General features: G+C 41.8%; 1 long non-coding RNA gene and 1 pseudogene across 1 annotated transcript; one reads left to right on the top strand and one right to left on the bottom strand.

The window, feature by feature from the left end:
- Positions 1–186: 186 nt before the first annotated feature.
- Positions 187–2,037, top strand: LOC107554027 (uncharacterized). Its single transcript, XR_001605026.1, has 3 exons — positions 187–428; positions 556–642; positions 1,546–2,037. It is a non-coding gene; the product is annotated as an uncharacterized lncRNA (long non-coding RNA).
- Positions 2,038–3,697: 1,660 nt separating this feature from the next.
- The window catches only part of LOC107554017 (chondroadherin-like protein), a 14,537-nt pseudogene continuing 10,340 nt past the window's right edge, over positions 3,698–7,894 (bottom strand).

The following is a 7,894-nucleotide window of genomic DNA, read 5'->3' as shown; positions in this document are numbered from 1 at the left end:
AGACATTCACAGAAGCAGCATTTAACCGGTGTGTGAATGCAGGAAGCCTTTAACTATAGACCATCAAACCGCGATTGACTAAATATTAACTGGTCCAACAGATTTCCAGACGAAAGGCATTTTGTGATCACTGAGCTCAAACTAATTCATAAAATGTGGTTCGATCTTGCATTATTTTTAGCCGCTCCAGGTAATAAGAGCAGCAGAAGCAGACTCTCTGCGGACGTGCTACTTCACAGAGAGATTTACTGACAGCCCTCAACGCGGCCGGCGCATATAAAAACACCTCTTTATTATCCCATAAAAGAGAAACAGCATTGGACCAACATTGTTCAGCACGACGCTCTGACTTTCTTCCTGCACAATCAAATTACACAACAAGAGACAAACTTTGGACACAATGGGTTTTAGAAATGAGACATTACGAAGTGAGCAAGAAAAATCTATATATTGACATTGTATAAACAAGTATGGTTTTTGTATCAACATTTCAGCAACTGTGATGTAAAATTGATGGTGCATTATTTTAACGTGCATGTCTGTGTCCCATTTCAGGGAGCGAATTTTCAGGGAATCCCTACAGCCATCCACAGTACACAACCTATAATGAAGCCTGGAGATTTAGCAACCCAGCAATACTGAGTGAGTGTCTCCTTACAAAAACACAGTTTCTGCCAAAGTATCATAGGTAAAGTATTTGTTACTACAATAAAACTGATGCTTTGTATTAGACACCACTGTCCTCAATCGATCGATCAATCAATCAATCAACTTTTGAAATTACATAAATATATATTTAAAAATAATATAATAAAAAAAAATTATAGAAAAAAATGTATTACATTTAAAAAGTACTGAATGCAAAAAAAGTAATCAAATATAATTATTAAATAAATAAATAGTTTTAGAAAGCTTACTAAACAGTTGAAAGGACATCCCAAATAAATTGTAGTCACTTTAACTGATTAACTGTATGTTGAGAGTTATATGTTTGCTAGAAATTAATTAACAGTCCTTTAAGATTAACAGATCTTATTGTTTTTTTTTTGGTTTTTTTGCTGTCTAAAACGCTTGACTCTGCAACAGTTTTTGCATTTATGACTTTTTGTAGTATTATGTGGTGAATCTTTACCAATAATCATTATGCAATAACAATTAGCTGTGAATGTTTTAGTGCACAAGCTAAATATGCCGTAAGCATCTGAATATTAGCTGAAATGACATGAAATATATATATATTTGGGTATTCTGTAAACAACATGGTAAATTAAATAAAAATAGCATTGTGTGTTCATAGAGCGATTATATGTGTTAAAAATATTTTTTCCAGTCGTTTACATAATTATTTCAATTTTATTGGTTTGTAATTCCTGGATCTTGGCTGAAGTTGATGGAATTTGCATTAATTATTTTGATAGCAAAATCCTGGCCATACATGAAATCAATACTATATGATGCTTAAAACAAATATGCATTTAATATATTAATATGCAGTCATTGTCGTGGTGTATTGAAATGGTACATTCCTTTCTTATTAACTTTCAGGTTCCCCCTATTATTATAGTGCATCCCGAGGCTCCGCCACTGCCTATGACCGCCACTAGTTACCACAGAAACCAAATCAGGCGGCACGCCCATGGACTCAGACTTCATATTCTGCCAGTGTGAGCAGTGCAGCTGATTGAACAGAGTGGTTTCATGCAGTCACATGATGAAGAATAGACCAATCAGGAACAAAAACATCTCGACGACAATTCAGCCAGTCGCACGAGCCTCAAACCGACAAACGAACAATAAATGTATAACTCAAAGACTGAGGGTAAATATGATTTTTAAAACAAAATTAACATCTGCTTTTTTAATACTTTTATATTTTGTCCGTTCATTAATATTATTCATAGGTATTCATACTTAAAGAGGTTCTAGCATATATATGTATTTGTTTGTTTGGATAGACACTGAAATGAATGATATCAACGGTTGGACATTTTCTAAAATGAAAATTGCTAATACAGTGGGTACGGAAAGTATTCAGACCCCCTTAAATTTTTCACTCTTTGTTATATTGTAGCCATTTGCTAAAATCATTTAAGTTAATTTTTTTTCCTCATTAATGTACACACATCACCCCATATTGACAGAAAAACACAGAATTGTTGACATTTTTGCAGATTTATTAAAAAAGAAAAACTGATATATCACATGGTCCTAAGTATTCAGACCCTTTGCTGTGACGCTCATATATTTAACTCAGGTGCTGTCTATTTCTTCTGATCATCCTTGAGATGGTTCTACACCTTCATTTGAGTCCAGCTTTGTTTGATTATACTGATTGGACTTGATTTGGAAAGCCACACACCTGTCTATATAAGACCTTACTGCTCACAGTGCATGTCAGAGCAAATGAGAATTATGAGGTCAAAGGAACTGCCTGAAGAGCTCAGAGACAGAATTGTGGCAAGGCACAGATCTGGCCAAGGTTACAAAAAAATTTCTGCTGCACTTAAGGTTCCCAAGAGCACAGTGGCCTCCATTCCTTAAATGGAAGACGTTTGGGACGATCAGAACCCTTCCTAGAGCTGGCCGTCCGGCCAAACTGAGCTATCGGGGGGGAAGAGCCTTGGTGAGAGAGGTAAAGAAGAACCCAAAGATCACTGTGGCTGAGCTCCAGAGATGCAGTTGGGAGATGGGAGAAAGTTGTAGAAAGTCAACCATCACTGCAGCCCTCCACCAGTCGGGGCTTTATGGCAGAGTGGCCTGACGGAAGCCTCTCCTCAGTGCAAGACACATGAAAACCCGTATGGAGTTTGGTGAGATGGTGAGAAATAAGATTCTCTGGTATGATGAGATCCAGATAGAACTTTTTGGCCTTAATTCTAAGGGGTATGTGTGGAGAAAACCAGGCACTGCTCATCACCTGTCCCAACAGTGAAGCATGGTGGTGGCAGCATCATGCTGTGGGGGTGTTTTTCAGCTGCAGGGACAGGATGACTGGTTGCAATCGAGGGAAAGATGAATGCGGCCAAGTACAGGGATATCCTGGACGAAAACCTTCTCCAGAGTGCTCAGGACTTCAGACTGGGCCGAAGGTTTACCTTCCACCAAGACAATGACCCTAAGCACACAGCTAACATAACGAAGGAGTGGCTTCACAACAACTCTGTGACTGTTCTTGAATGGCCCAGCCAGAGCCCTGACTTAAACCCAATTGAGCATCTCTGGAGAGACCTAAAAATGGCTGTCCACCAACGTTTACCATCCAACCTGACAGAACTGGAGAGGATCTGCAAGGAGGAATGGCAGAGGATCCCCAAATCCAGGTGTGAAAAACTTGTTGCATCTTTCCCAAAAAGACTCATGGCTGTATTAGATCAAAAGGGTGCTTCTACTAAATACTGAGCAAAGGGTCTGAATACATAGGACCATGTGATATTTCAGTTTTTCTTTTTTAATAAATCTGCAAAAATGTCAACAATTCTGTGTTTTTCTGTCAATATGGGGTGCTGTGTGTACATTAATGAGGAAAAAAATTAACTTAAATGATTTTAGCAAATGGCTGCAATATAACAAAGAGTGAAAAATTTAAGGGGGTCTGAATACTTTCCGTACCCACTGTACCTTCGATGTAGACTTTGTGTAAAATAGGGTTCAGGTTATATTTATCTACATCAGTTACAGTGATGTAAATACAGCAGAATCACTCAGACTTCCTTTTCTTTGTGGTACTTTTCTGCACTGTATTAGGTTTTGCTCTTTTGCGTTGGTTGCCTTTGGCTTTAACTATCTTGATGACTTTTGGAGGGTTGATTAGAGCAGATTCAGTCTTTGCGGCCTTGGTTGGTTTTGGGTGCTGAATAGGAGGATGCTTTTGCTCTAGGCAGCTTTTAAAAACATGGACGTCTTTGAGCCTTTGACCTCTGAGTTCTGGTGGGTGGCCACAGGTGGCTCTGACCTTCAGATTCACCTGCTCAATCCACCTAGTGGCAGAAGGAACAATACAAGGGTCAAACACTACCAGTATCAGCAATGCAATGATAGAGACACCATGACAAACTGAAGCCTGAATTTATAAGATCCAAAATACAGATAAAACATTAATATTATGAAATTACAATCTAAAAAATATTGCTGCTTTATATTTTTGTAGAAACCATGATACACCTTTTCAGGATGAACAGAAAGTTCAAAAGAACAGTATTTGAAATCTTTTGGAACATTGGCTACGTTCACACTGTCAGTTTTTGGGAATGACATCTGCATTTACTTCAAGGTGTGAGTCTCAAAATGTCCCATTCACACAGCAACTTACAGTAGCATCTCAAATACTGTCTGTATGAACATGCAGTGGCAGTCAAGCCCAAATTCCTTACCAGTAACCATACAGTGACCAAAGTAATATCAGACAACTAGTTTTCCAGTCCGATTCTGTTCACACAGCACGGGTTCCCTTTCAAGGAAACTTTGAACTGCGTCCTCTAGGGGTCGCTATGGAGAACGCCTCATCGTGACCCGTGTCTGAAGTATACATTGAAAAAACACCAACAACACGTTGGTCGGCAACAGCCATGACGTCACTACCGGTGCGACTATAGTATAAATAGGCGCCGAGAGAACACATCTTCCTCTTCTTCGTCTTCACTGACTGTTTTGTTTGAAGCGTGAACTTCTGTGGTAAGAGCGATCTCTATTCATATCATCACCATGACAAACTGAAGCCTGAATTTATAAGATCCAAAATACAGATAAAACATTAATATTATGAAATTACAATCTAAAAAATATTGCTGCTTTATATTTTTGTAGAAACCATGATACACCTTTTCAGGATGAACAGAAAGTTCAAAAGAACAGTATTTGAAATCTTTTGGAACATTGGCTACGTTCACACTGTCAGTTTTTGGGAATGACATCTGCATTTACTTCAAGGTGTGAGTCTCAAAATGTCCCATTCACACAGCAACTTACAGTAGCATCTCAAATACTGTCTGTATGAACATGCAGTGGCAGTCAAGCCCAAATTCCTTACCAGTAACCATACAGTGACCAAAGTAATATCAGACAACTAGTTTTCCAGTCCGATTCTGTTCACACAGCACGGGTTCCCTTTCAAGGAAACTTTGAACTGCGTCCTCTAGGGGTCGCTATGGAGAACGCCTCATCGTGACCCGTGTCTGAAGTATACATTGAAAAAACACCAACAACACGTTGGTCGGCAACAGCCATGACGTCACTACCGGTGCGACTATAGTATAAATAGGCGCCGAGAGAACACATCTTCCTCTTCTTCGTCTTCACTGACTGTTTTGTTTGAAGCGTGAACTTCTGTGGTAAGAGCGATCTCTATTCATATCATTATGGCGAGCACTAGCAAAGCGTTTAGAGGATGTGTGCATCCGTGACGTCGTTATTTAACATCTGATGACACACACAATCTATGCATTGTTTGTTTGGGCAAAGAGCAGGCACACGATGTCCCCGAGGGGACAATCGGCATGCACTGTGAGCGTTTTTCCCATGAAAAAGCTTTGCTCTCGTTTGTCTCTCTTTTCGAGGAAAGAGGGGCAGCCATCTGCTTCCTGCAATTCAGGACCCGCCGCTGCTGAGACACGGAGGAGAATGAGCTTGTGGGGATCGCAGGTGGATCTGGTTGATGTGTTTAAAGAGGGGTTTGCCCTCTCACGATCGTCGGCTGTGGGCAAGAGTGAGCCGCTGGTGGATGATGTTATTTCATTAATATCGTCTGATCCAGGGGCCAGTGCTCTGCTGGGTTCGGCCCAGGAAATGTCTGAGGAGGGCAAAGAAGCTGAGGTTGAGCCTTTCCAATCCTCCTGCCCTGCGTATGATGAGCTTTTGAAAGTTATGGATCACGCCACGGTGAGGCTTGACTTGCTGTGGAAGCGGGCAAAGAAAGTGACGTCGCGAGGTCATCTTGATGAAAGTTATCTTTCTGGCCATAACCCTCCAGCTCAGGTGAGCCTTCCTTTCTTCCTAATTTTCTAACAGAGATCGAGAAGGAATGGAAGAGGCCATTTTCCTCAAGCATCTATCGATTCCAGCATACGAGTTATGCCAACATCAAGGCGATGCGCGAAAACGGCTATGAGAAGATGCCCCTATAGAGAGACGCTGGCCAGCTATCTCTCTATGGGTGAGACGTCCTCTCTTAAGACTCCCTCCTTGCCATCTAAGCCTCTTCAGGATACATCTCGCTTGAATGGCAGGGCATACGCAGCAGAAGCAGGTCGGGCTGTCGCTTCATTTCACACAATGGTGGTGCTCCAGGCATATCAGACTGACCTGCTGAAAGACCTGGATAAAGGTGAGGGCCTTTCTCCTGATGAGGTAGATGAATTGCGCCGCACCACGGATCTCGCTCTCCATGCTACTAAGCAGGCCGCCTCTGCTAGCGGCAGGTCCATGGCGGCTATGGTAGTGACGGAGAGACATCTGTGGGAAGTTGTCGTTGCTAGGAAACATGGTTTCACTTACTGTGTTTTACCTTGGTAAATACGTGCTCAAGTCGCGTTTGTTCTCGTGCGTATCACAACAGTTAATTTGAATCACATGCAAATACTATTACCCACCCTGTTAAAATTCACTTTGTAGTCATTTATCGTCCCCCAGGTCAACTGGGCAACTTCTTGGAGGAGTTGGATGTGTTACTTTCAAACTTTCCTGAGGATGGTACTCCTCTGGTACTGCTCAGTGACTTCAACATCCACCTAGAAAAACCCCAGGCTGCTGACTTCAACACTCTGCTCGCCTCATTTGATCTCAAACGAGTGTCTACTATGGCTACTCACAAATCAGGTAACCAACTGGACCTCATCTACACACGCTATTGCTCCACTGACAACACTTTAGTTACTCCACTGCACACCTCAGACCACTTCCTCATCACTTCTAACCTTACACTAACTTCTGACACAGCACACACTCCTCCGCAGGTCACCTTTCGACGTAACCTACACTCACTCTCGTCCTCGCACCTATCCTCTATGGTTTCATCCTCACTTCCTTCACCCTCTCAGTTTTCAGCACTGGACACAAACAGTGCTACTGACACTCTTTGTTCCACTCTTAACATCTTGCTTAGACAACTTTTGCCCACTTTCATCTAGACCAGCACGCACTACCCCCTCTGCCCCCTGGCTGTCCGATGTTCTCAGTGAACATCGCTCTAAACTCAGGGCTGCAGAGAGGAATTGGCGCAAATCAAAAAACTCTACCGACCTTAGTGTGTTTCAGTCACTCCTCTCTTCCTTCTCTGCAAATGTCTCCACTGCTAAAATGACATACTACCACAACAAAATTAACAACTGCTCTGACCCTCGCTCACTTTTCAAAACTTTCTCTTCTCTTCTCAGTCCTCCTCCCCCTCATCTTTCATCAGCTCTTACAGCTGATGACTTTGCAATTTTCTTCACAAATAAAACAAGAACCATCAGTGACCAATTCCCCACACCACAAACTGATGATAACTTCATAACACATTCTCTCTCCTCCTTCTCTCCACTCTCGGAGATGGACATTTCCAAACTTATCCTTTCCAATCATCCTACTACTTGTCCACTTGATCCTATCCCCACTCACCTCCTTCAGGCCACTTCTTCTTTAGTCATACCTTTGCTTACTCACATTATCAACACCTCTCTTCACACTGGTACATTTCCCACATCATTTAAGCAGGCTCGGGTAAGCCCACTGCTTAAAAAAACCCTCTCTAAATCCAGCACTTTTAGAAAACTACAGAGAATGGATGAAGGGACGTTTTAGAAAACATCCCTTCTTCCATTCATTGCAAAGACACTTGAGGGAGTTGTGTTCAACCAACTCTCTCTTGCACAGAACAACCTCCTGGACAGCAACCAATCTGGCTTCAAAAGCGGCCACT

This window comes from Sinocyclocheilus grahami, unplaced genomic scaffold (assembly GCF_001515645.1).
Source record: "Sinocyclocheilus grahami isolate Dianchi unplaced genomic scaffold, SAMN03320097.WGS_v1.1 scaffold490.1, whole genome shotgun sequence".
Classification (NCBI taxonomy): domain Eukaryota; kingdom Metazoa; phylum Chordata; class Actinopteri; order Cypriniformes; family Cyprinidae; genus Sinocyclocheilus; species Sinocyclocheilus grahami.
The sequence above is the reverse complement of the archived record's forward strand: the minus strand, read 5'-3'. Positions and strand labels throughout refer to the sequence as shown.